The sequence below is a fragment of the Silene latifolia genome, chromosome 8 (genome assembly GCF_048544455.1).
Source record: "Silene latifolia isolate original U9 population chromosome 8, ASM4854445v1, whole genome shotgun sequence".
Lineage (NCBI taxonomy): Eukaryota > Viridiplantae > Streptophyta > Magnoliopsida > Caryophyllales > Caryophyllaceae > Silene > Silene latifolia.
In genome coordinates, this window is record NC_133533.1 from 39,843,887 (window position 1) to 39,855,040 (window position 11,154).

Genomic DNA, 11,154 nt, shown 5'->3' on the forward strand with positions numbered 1-11,154 from the left:
TGCGAACTATATGACATATAAACAAGTGATGTGACTACACTATACTATATGATGCATGAGTTTTTGTTTGGTTGGAGAGCATAATTTAAATTAACTCCCAATGCATATGCATAAACTTCCCCAAGCCAAAATAGACATTATCGCTAATGTCAAAAATTGGGGGAGTTCATGCATAAGGATGTTATGCATGAAACTACAATTGTCATTTTGGATTTTAAATGTGGGAACAATGAAAGAAACACCTCAATGGGACCGAGGTATGAGTCCTCTAAATGATGCTAGGACTCAAAATCATGATCAAGATAAAAATTATATGAGAAACAAGAGAAATAAACAAATCCTAAAGGAGGTGTAGGAGACTCGCAAAGTATTGTGGCATTCTCCCAAGAGCTTGCTAATCCTCAATCATCGCCCATGGCGACATCAATCCTGTCTCCATCATCATCACCAACTTCTTCACTAGAAGCTTCATCAACCTCCATAGATCCGGAGTCTTCACCACTATCACTTGAACTCTGTTCTTCTTCCTCACTACCCTCTTCTTCTTCACCTTCTTCATTCTCTTCATTTACTTCACCTTCTTTTCCACCACTCTCAACAAAAACCTCCTCTTCACCCAAGCTAGCACCCCTAGAAGCACTAGGAAAGAAGACTTCCCTATCCGCCCAACTAGGCAAAGGACAAGATGGGTCAAGAAGTCCTTGCCTAGATAGATGTAAGAGAGGCGGATATTGTGCTCTATATGCGTCGACTCTATCCTCATGGGCTTGCTTGTGCATTTGTTGCATCAAAAGAGTCAAGTAGTCATTCCCCGCCTTAACATTTTCGGGTTGAAACTCATGGTAGGTGAATGGGTAGGGTGGAGTGATAATAGAGGAGGATGGCTTGGCAATGTCCTCCCTTTGGTGTTGTATAATGTACTCGGCTTCATCGGAGAATGGGAGAAGTTAGTGTGGCCTATGGTCATTGAGTCGACAAATTTTGTTCGGTAAAGTGAAGGACTTGGCATCTTTTGTTAACCACTCGAATTTGTTGTCAAGAGTGTCATTCTTGAGCCATTTGAATTTGTGAACCATAGTGGCTAAATCAATGATGTGGCCTCCCTTAACCTGTTTATAAGCACCATCTTTGTTGAAGTCCCGGTTGAAGTGTTTTGCCAACCAAGTTACCAATCCCCCATTAACAATGAAGGCCGCACCTTCCTTGCCATGATCGATATTAAGCCACCTCTCAATTAAAAGTTGAAGAATATTTTACTTTGTGGTGAACTTTCTATCAACATTCAAGGTCGACTCGAGATAGATAAAATCAAGCTTGGTGAAGTGGTTTGTTCCCTTTCTAGCAATCAAAGTGTGCCCAACAACCTTGTGCCACACCCTTATGCCCGGATGATGGACATAAAGGGCACGACAATCATGGTAAAACGTAAACTTTCTTCCGGTAATAGCCTTCCATAAAGGAGTGAGATCATATTTTGTTATGGGTTTCTTCACATAGATCGAGTCATTGCTAAGGCCAAAAACTTTACCAAACTCGCCAAAAGACATTTTCCTATCAACATTCTCAAGGAGAAATTCAATGTTTGTTCGAGTCTCCACCTTCGTAACTTTTAGTGAGCTTAAAAAATCCAAGGTGAGGGATGAGTAGGTCAACGCTTGCATATTAAACAAAGTAAGAAATCCCATGGACTCGAAGAAATTCTTGGTTTGTTCAAAGACACCCAATTTGGTCAAGGTCTCTTGGCATATAAACTTGGTGGGTAAAATAGATTTCTTAGCAAGGGATACAAATTTCTTCCTATGAGCATCGGATGTGAAAATTATCTCCCGATAATCATGTAGTTGCTCAACAACCGGAGTAGAAGTAGTAGTTTCCACCATAGGAGAAGTAGTCTCTTGAATTTCCATCCTTGCACTTTGAACCACCAAAGCCTTTGAAGCTTGTAGAGCTTGTTGCCTTTTTGAGAGATTCTTCTTTGGAAGTGCCTTGTTTCCACCTTTTGTCCTAGCCATCTTCTCCTTGTATGTAGTAACACCCAAAGATTTGCTTGAATTCCTCAAGTTTCAATAAGACCCAAATCAATTTAGGAAATTCGAATTTTGCCTTGTACCTTAGAAAATCGATTCAAACCTTGAGGATTTTGGTGTTTTAATTGCTTGTTGTTGACAAAGGAGTGATTTGTTTGAGTTTTGAGGGAGTTTGGAATTAAATTGGGTGAATTTGGTTGATAAAATTGATTTTTATGGATGGAGGGATTGAAGGTTTTGAGGGTTTTGGAGATGTGTTTGTGTTTTGAATGAGTAAAATGAATTGGGAAAAGGGGGGTTTTAATCCCGTTATTTTTGAATTCAGCAGGGGAGACGAGCGTCTTTGGGTCGGGACGCTCGGATTCTCTGTCAGCTTATTTCAGAAAAGGGAGCCCGTGCTGAGACGAGCGTCTTTAGCAGGAGACGAGCGTCTTTCTGAAAGGAGACGAGCGGATTCTTCTGAGGATGCTCGGATTCTTTGTCAGGGAGAAATCCCAAATTTTAATAGCAGCAGGACGAGCGAATCCTCAGTGAGACGAGCGTCTTGGCTGAGACGAGCGGATTCTATATGGAGACGCTCAGATCTTCAGTCAGACAAAAATTTACCTTTCTAGCTCTCTCAGGACGAGCGTCTTCTTCACAGGACACTCGGATTTTCTTTCAGGACGAGCGGATTGCTGTCGGGCCGCTCGGATTGTCCCTGTACCTCACATATTCAGTTCCACCCGTGGGTATTTCATAACCCGAGTCATTTACTCTTCATTCCTTTGGTCTTCATTATGGGGGCACTACGAAGGCTTGGATAGCCTAGGCAATTGCTATCCCCACACTATGTCAAAACACTACACATCAATAAACATATAAGTCCCTTCCTCACTTTCTCTCAAAATGAAAATCTTGATCAAAGCATAAAAATACAAATCCAAAATTGACAAGAATGTAATACAATAAGTAAAATGCAAGTTAAGGAGTTAGAATATTTACAAATGGTGGTTTAGGGAGGACTCCACCAAACTCTCATCCATGTATGAGATGTCAAGGGGGAATAGCCAAGGTGTTGTTGATGTTGCTCAACACCTTGAAGAAGTAATCGAAGGCTTGTTCATTGTCATTATAAAAATCTTCAATAGACTTTTGCACATTGTGTTCTTTATTGTGGTGACTTGAGTGGAAATGGTCACCAAAGCCTTGGTCGTGGGTCATAACATTACAAATATAAGGGTTGACTAACCCTTCAAACTCATCATCCCATAGACCGCTTACTTCATATACTTGTTCCCCAATAGTATCATGAGTTGATGAGAACAACTCCTCTTTCTTCTTGTCATTATGGCCAATGAGGCCTTCCTCTTCTCTTGTCATGTGTGGTGGTGAGCTATTCAAACTCTCATTCTTGTTGAAACATTCTTGCTCTTTGGATGGAGCATCTTGGAGATTACCCATTTTCTTCTCCCATGTGGGTGGTGATTCTTCACCCATAGCTTGTTCTTTGCATTGAGATGCCAACTTCTTCCTATCACTTTCTCGGCTATAATGATCAATCATGAAACATGGCTCATGTAGTCGGGGAGCTCTCATTGTCTTGTCAAGATTAAAAGTGATCGTTTTATATCCCACTTCGAGTGTGAGCTCTCCATGTTTCACGTAAATCACCGCTCCCGCGGTGTGTAAGAAAGGTCTTCCTAAAATGATAGGAATGTTGGAGTCTTCCTCCATGTCAACAATAACAAAATCCACCGGCATGAAGAACTTGCCAATTCTTACCGGCACATCCTCTAATACCCCTAAAGGTGTCTTTGTTGATCGATCCACCATTTGAAGTGTGATATTAGTGCACTTGAGCTCTCCCATTTCTAGCCTCTTGCACACCGAATATGGCATGACACTCACACTTTCCCCAAGGTCACATAGAGCTTTGTTGATTATGGTATCGCCAATGGTGCATGGAATAGAGAAACTTCCCGGATCCTTTAGTTTTGGAGGTGAACTTCCTTGTAGGATGGAACTACTCACCTTAGTGAAAGCAATAGTCTCAAGCTTCCGGATGGATTTCTTCTTTGTAAGAATATCTTTCATGTATTTCGCATAGGCCGGAACATGATTGATTAATTCCGTAAATGGAATTGAGACTTCCAAGTTCTTCACAATCTCCATAAACTTCCCAAGTTGTTCATCAAACTTAGGCTTAGCTTGACGACTTGGAAATGGAAGTCGAATCACAATAGGCTCTTTCTCTTTAAATTAGCCTTCTCTTCATTCTTCTTTGAAACTTCATGAATGGTGGGTTCTTCTTTCCTAGATTTTTCCACAACTCTTTTCTTGTCACTAGCATTCACAACATCTTCATCAACAGGCCTCTTCGGTCCTTCATACCTTGTACCACTCCTCAAATGGATGGCACTCACCGACTCATGTCTTGAGGGATTACCTTGAGGTGGCAATTGCCCCTTTTGTCTTTGTAAACTAGAAGATGCTAATTGAGACATTTGGGTTTCCAACATCTTCGTGTGAGCTAGTATGTTGTTGATGGTGATGTCTTTTGCTTGACTATCATTTTGCATTTGAGTGAAAAATTCTTGTTGGTTCTTTTGCATTTGGAGGACCGCTTTTTTAACATTAAAACCTTGGTCATTTGTTTGATTGTATGGAGTTTGATTTTGATAACTTTGGTTTTGATTGTAAAAGGGTCTTTGAGCTTGGTTTCTCATTGGAGGTGGGGTGTATGTTGGTTGAGGGTTTTGAACATTTTGGCTTTTGTATGAGAGGTTTGGATGGAATTTGGTGTTTTCATTGTAATAGTTGGAATAAGGGGTACCACTCTTGTATTCTTGGAAAGCATTCACTTGTTTCCCTACATTCACTTTGGTCATGTCCCAAAGTTCCACAACTCTCACACACTCCACTTGGAATTGATGATGATGCTACCATAGCATTAACATGTTGTTTAGGTGATTTGGAGGCCTCTTCAAGTTTAGCCATAGCCTTCTCGAACTTCAAATTAATGGTGTCAATGTGAGCACTAAGTTGAGCACCCAATTGAGTAATGGAGTCCACTTCATGCTTTCCTCCTCTAGTAGCCTTCCGAGGTCTACTATATTGTGAGTTATGGACCGCCATTTGTTCAATCTTGTTCCATGTTTGATTGTCATCAACTTCGGTAAACATACCATTTGATCCCATATTGAGAATGTTTCGGGAGTCTTCATATAGACCATTCCAAAATTGTTGTACAAGGAACCACTCGCTAAGTCCATGGTGTGGACAAGATCGACAAGTGTCCTTGAATCTCTCTCATGCTTCATACAAAGATTCCTCGTCCCTTTGTTTGAACCCGGTGATTTGGGCTCTCAACATGTTAGTCTTTTCCGGAGGATAGAATTTCTTGTAGAAAGCAAGTGTCAATTTCTTCAAAGAGTCAATACCAAGAGTAGCCTTATCTAGGCTCTTCAACCATTGTTTCGCGGAACCAATCAAAGAAAAAGGAAATAAGACCAATCGAATTTGGTCTTGAGTAACTCCGGTTTGAGAAATCGCATCACAATAGTCACAAAAAGTCTCCATATGAGAATGAGGGTCTTCACTAGGCATCCCCCCAAATTGACTTATCTCAACTAGTTGTATAAATGCGGATTTTGCAACGAAGTTACCGGTTAAATGTTGTGGTGTAGGAGTACCATTTGGTAGGTTCTCCTCGGTTGGTACGGAATGTGATGAAAATTTAGGAATTGTGGGTTGATTTTGTGGTTGGTTTTGTGTTGGGTTATCTTCTCCTTCTCTTGCAAAAGGGTTGGTAAACTCAATATTATTTGGTTGAATGTCCACAATCTCACCAATACCTCTCAAAGTATTTCTAGCAAGTCTTCTATTGTTGGTCAAAGTTCTTTCAATTTCAAGATCAATGGGTAACAAGTTACGTTGTGATCTCCTAGACATGCAAAATATCAAATAACTCGAAAACAATTAGAACAAACCTTGAGGAGTTTAACTTCCCCAAGGTAAAGAAAGACACAACTAAAAACAATTAAAGAAAATCAAATCAAGTTAACACCGTCCCCGGCAACGGTGCCATTTTTGGTTCGTCGGTTTTGTTACTCGTCGTCAAAAGTTATCCTGACCAAAACAATATTTATAACTTTACAAACTACTCTTAGTAAAGAGGCAAGTAAAGGTGGGATCCCAAGGGACGGGTATTGATGTAGGATGTTTAATTGCAAATGGTTGTGTCTAGGGGTGTCACAATTTGGGTTGAGGTAGGAGATCAACTAAACTAATCAACAATGTAAATAAAAATAATGAAAATAAGCAAGATGATTGAAATGAGATGTAAACAATTGATTAAAAGCACTAGGGTGTCATGGGTTCATAAGGGATTCATGGGATTTGATCATACAAACATGTTCTCTACTAGATGCAAGCACTTATTGTTGTGATGGAATCGAGTTAGTGTATATCTTACAATCCCTAAGAAAGTTTGGGTCCCGGAGCCGAATCGATTAGATTGTATAACACCTACAAGTCGACGTAATCCTTCCTATCCAACTGTATGCATGGTCTAATGAGACTCGAGTTGGTTTATGTCTTACAAGTCTCATTGAAAAGGTAAGTGATGGGTAAAAAATGCAAGGATTCGTAGGCTCGCATTTCATCAAACATAACATGTGCATAAGTTGGAATCACAACAAGCAAGCAAATTAATTATGAAAACATATTAGATTAAGCATGAATCAATCCCCATGTTGGTTTCCCCTAATTCCCCATTAACCCTAGTTAAGGAAACTACTCACTCATTATCAAGTTTAACATGCTAACAAGGTTGTCAATCATACTAGCAAGGCAAAACATGTTGAACAAATAAAAATGATTAACAATAATTAAAAGGATTAAGAGAGAATTATACCTATGAAGATGATTCCAAATAATAAAGCAAAGAATAATAGAAGTACTTGATGATTGATGGATGGTTGTCAATCCTCCAAATAAACCCAAATAATCTTCTAATTACCCAAAATAAATGATGAACAATAGAGAAATTAAGGAAATATTAAGGAATGAGATTTGTATTAATACTAGATTAAAAGTTGATTACAAGATTAAGACAAGATTAAGATAGGATTAAGATTGTATTAAGATGACATGCTAATCTAGGTAGTACAAAGGGGTATTTATACTAAAGATTAGGTATAAAGATTAGGGTTACTAAGAGCTTAAATGACTATTAAGACCCTTGAGAAAAGTTGAGGAAGTGCTCCTCTCCAAGGAGATGCGCATCTCCGTTTTGCTAGTCCCACGAAGATATGCTCGTCCCGAGCGTCTAGGAAGGTGGCACGGTGGAGTCTGTCAGGAGATCCGAGCGGATCATGGGGGAGACATTCGGATTGCTTGGCTTCAAGACGAGCGTCTTGGCATCGGGACGCTCGGATTGCTGGGCAGGGAGACGCTCGGATTGGCTGCTATCCGCTCGGATTGTGAGACAGGTACTTCTCTTTTCTTCTTTCCTCAACAATCCGCGGGGATCTTGTTGAGGATGCAAGGATCCTTTCATCATTTCCCAATCTACTTTATTATCTACATAGGCCTTCTAGTATTGTCTTCCCTTTGATGCTTGGTCATTGAATGCGATCAATTTAGCTCCATTTCGCCATGAAAATGCAAGGTTTGCACTCCTCTCCTATCAAGGAAACAAAACCTCAAAGAATATGCAAAATGGGAAACTAAAGATAGTAAATGACCCAATTATGCACTATAAAGCATAGGAACGAGGCTAATTCGGGGACTAAATGTGCTCAAATATGAGTCACATCACATATTGGATAGGAAAAGCACTTCGGGTATTGCTACATTCTTAGGACCATGTCTCATATCATGGGCATCTAAGAAACAAAACACCGTTGCATTATCCACGGCCGAAAGTGAGTATGTAAGTGTGATGTGACCGTAATTGGCGCACATTTAGTCCCCGAATTAGCCTCGTTTCCATGCTTTTTAGTGCATATTTGGGTCATTTACTATCTTTAGTTCTTTGTTTCGCATATTCTTTGAGATTTTGATCCCTTGGTAGGAAAGGAGTAAGAATCTTGCATTTTCATGGCAAAATAAGACTAAATTGATCAAATTCAATGACCAAGCATCAAGGAGAGACAAGATTAGAAGGCCTTTGTACATATTATAGTAGAAGAGCAATGTTGAGAAAAGATCCTTGAGTCTCCGAGGAAATCCCCAAGGAATTTATGAAGAAAAGGGAAGAAAAGAAGAAGTTACTATGCTGACTGACAATCCGAGCGGATTGCCAACAATCCGCCCGTCCAGCCCCTGCACAATCCGAGCGTCCCGTGCCTGAATCCGCTCGGATTCCCCCTCAACAATCCGTCCGGATTCCCCAGAATCCGCTCGGATTCCACCGCCCAAATCCGTCCGTCCCGACCTTATTCCGCCCGGATTCCTTCACAGCACGGATTGTCTTCTTCAAGCTACGAAAAGACTCCCTTCCCTCGAAAAAGACCGGAGTCTCCCTAAGTAGGGACTTAATCGTCATTTAAGCTCTTAGTTAACCTAATGCATCCTCCCTAATTTTCACTATAAATACCCCATTAGTCTAATTAGAGGAGCATGTTCTTCTTATCAATAATTAGTGTAGTTAATATCAATCAAATCTCTCTTTAATATTGTAATCAAGTATTAATCAAGTTTTAATCCAAGATCTAGTTCCTTAATTTCTCTCTTGTTCATCCTTTATTTTGGGTAATTGAAGATTATTTGGGTATTATTGGGGGATTGACAACCTCTCAATCAATCATCAAGTACTTCTATTATCTTTGCTTTATTATTGGAATCATTAGTAGGTATAATCTCTTAATCCCTTTTTAATTATTGTTAATTACTTTCATTTATTCATCATGTTTCATTTTGTTGGTATGATTGACAACCTTGCTAGCATGATCAACATGATAATGAGTGAGTAGTCTCTTAGCTAGGGTTAAATGGGTGATTAGGGGAAACCAACATGGGGAATAATTCATGCTTAAATTAATATGCTTTCATGGTTTATTTGCTTGCTTGTTTTGATCTCAACTCATGCACATGTTATGTTTGATGAAATGCTAAGCCTATGAATCCTTGCATTTACTATCATCTCCTATATTTTCAATGAGACTTGTAAGACATAACCCAACTCGAGTCTCATTAGACCATGCATGTTGTTGAGTAGGGAAGATTAAGTCGACTTGTAGGTGTTGTACAATCTAATCGATTCGGCTCCGGGACCCAAACTTTCCTAGGATTGTAAGATATAACCCAACTCAATGCATCACAACAATAATTGCTTGCTTATAATTTGAGAACATGTTTGTATGATCATATCCCATGATTCCCCTATGATCCCATGACACCCTAGTGCCTTTAATCAATTGTTTACACCCCTTTAATTCATCTTGCTTGTTTATTTTCATTGCTATTTTTAGTTTAGTGACCTTCTACATCAACCCAATTTGTGACACCCCTTAGACACCGCTAGTTACAATAGAAATCTCATTTCAACTCCCGTCCCTTGGGATCCGACCTTTACTTGCCTCTTTACTAATTGTAGAGTTGCTTGTTAAGCTATAAATTGTGTTTTGATTCGACCGTGACCAACGACCACATCTCAATTTGTGAACACGAAACGGGCCCGATCAAAAATGGCGTCGTTGCCGGGGACGGTGTTTGTTTGATTTAGATTTCTTTTTATTGTTATTAGTTGTGTCTTTCTTCACCTTGAGGAAGTAACACTCCTCAAGGTTTGTTCTAACCATTTTTCGAGTTGTTTGATATTTTGCGAGATGGAATTCATAGATTGTTTTGTAGAGGACCACTTGAGTATCCCTTACTTCAAGGATCCCATGCAAGCACTAGAAGCCTTAGAAGCAAGTGAGGCTAAAAGCATGTATTGGGAATTGGAGGTGGATCTCTTCGAGGCCGCTCTAGCTAACAAGGAACTTACTCATGCACAATCCGAATTGGTGCATAATATTCTAGTAGAAGCATGTCAACCCATGGAGGATGAGCAATCCATCCTAGAGGATATTTTTCAAACTCAAGAGCAAGAGGAACCCATCATGGGATTTAAATATGATGAGGTTGATGAAAGTGAAGTTGAGTATGCTATGAGAATGGAATGTTTAATGGAGATGGAGCAAATTCTCAATGAAACTCCAAAGGAAGAAAGTGAGGTACAAACTCCTACTTTGAAACCCCTTCCCCCAAATTTGAAATATGCTTACCTTGATGAATCAAAGACCAAACCCGTGATTGTTAATGATAGACTTGATGATAACCAATTGGGAAAGTTGCTTGATGTGTTGAAACAACATGAGAAGGCTATAGGTTATAGTCTAGATGACCTTAAGGGGATAAGTCCCGACTTTTGCATGCATAGAATTCATCTAGAGGAAGACCATAGACCTACCATTCAACCCCAAAGAAGATTGAACCCCCACATGCAAGAAGTTGTCAAAGGAGAAGTCATGAAATTACTTGATGCGGGAATCATATATCCCATATCGGATTCTTTGTGGGTTAGCCCCGTCCAAGTGGTACCTAAGAAAGGAGGTACCACGGTTGTGACAAATGAAAAGAATGAATTAATACCCACAAGAATGATCACCGGTTGGCGTATGTGCATTGACTACCGGAAATTAAACTCCGCAACAAGAAAAGATCACTTCCCCTTACCATTCATTGACCAAATGCTTGAGAGGTTAGCCTCCAACAAATTCTTTTGTTACCTTGACGGGTATTCGGGATTCTTCCAAATCCCTATACACCCGGATGACCAACATAAGACCACCTTCACATGCCCTTATTGCACTTTTGCATATAGGAGGATGCCTTTTGGATTATGTAACGCCCCCGCCACCTTCCAAAGATGCATGATGAGTGTCTTCTCCGATTACTTAGAGACCATAATGGAAGTTTTTATGGATGATTTTAGTGTTTATGGAAACGACTTTGACTCATGTTTACATAATCTTTCTCTTGTATTGCAAAAGTGTGAAGATGTTAGCCTTGTTTTAAATTGGGAAAAGTGTCACTTCATGGTCAATGAAGGAATTGTTTTGGGTCATTTGATTTCGGAAAAGGGCATCGAGGTCGA

The 11,154-nt window shown here is 39.8% G+C and overlaps 1 non-coding gene across 1 annotated transcript; it reads left to right on the forward strand.

The window, feature by feature from the left end:
• Positions 1 to 5,274: 5,274 nt before the first annotated feature.
• LOC141597919 (small nucleolar RNA R71) lies at positions 5,275 to 5,381 on the forward strand. Its single transcript, XR_012523129.1, has one exon. It is a non-coding gene; the product is annotated as a small nucleolar RNA R71 (small nucleolar RNA).
• The last annotated feature ends 5,773 nt before the right edge of the window (positions 5,382 to 11,154 follow it).